The following is an 887-nucleotide window of genomic DNA, read 5'->3' on the forward strand; positions in this document are numbered from 1 at the left end:
GTACCATCTAAAAGGAAACTGATATTTATAGAACAATTTAAATTCTCTTTATAAAATAACTCCTAAGCATTCTGGATTCTGCAGTGCTAACAGCACTTTTATTTGTTCTACTTAGGGAGACAGGAAAAAGTACCTGTGAATTTTAACTTTTGTTATCTCTTCTTTGCTTTTAAAGAGAACTCATGGGAGGCTAGGAACATGGCAGAATAGTACACGAAGCTTGCTTTGGTCCATGAATACAACTAAATAACACTCACATCACTGTAAATAACCCAGAAAACAACCTGAAATAACCCAGAAAACAACCTGAAGACAAGCATTTTAAAAACTCCACAATTAAAGGTAGAGAAGAGGGCACATCTAAGAAGGTAGGAAGGGTGGAGATATGGTTTGGAAGCAAAATGGGCTGTAGCCATCCAATGTCAGAAGGAAACCAAGAAGGGTGAAAAATAGACTATCATACCAGGGAACCCACACAGAGAAGACAAATCCCCATAGCATTTGGCTTTAAAAGCAAGAGGGGCAAAATTTCATGAATTATTAAAATCAGCAGACTTAAAGCCTGGAATCTTAAAAATCAGTAGGCTCAACACTGGGAGAGCCCAGACAGCATTAGGAAACTCACACCCTTAATGAGACAGTACAGTTACAGCCCCAGTTTGAAAAATGTCTGGGGCATATAGGAGGGAAGTATTTACTCATTTCAGAGCATGGGCTGAGAGGCAGAGATCCCAGAGAGACCCACCCAGGAACAAAGAAGCTGGATGGTGCCATTTCCCTCCCCTTCCCCACCACATAAACATGCAATCACTGCAGGCACCACCACTATACAAAGACTCCCTCCCTAACTTGCTTACACCAACCCTGCCCCTACATGCTTCAGTGGA

The sequence above is a fragment of the Mustela lutreola genome, chromosome 2 (genome assembly GCF_030435805.1).
Source record: "Mustela lutreola isolate mMusLut2 chromosome 2, mMusLut2.pri, whole genome shotgun sequence".
NCBI classification, from domain to species: domain Eukaryota; kingdom Metazoa; phylum Chordata; class Mammalia; order Carnivora; family Mustelidae; genus Mustela; species Mustela lutreola.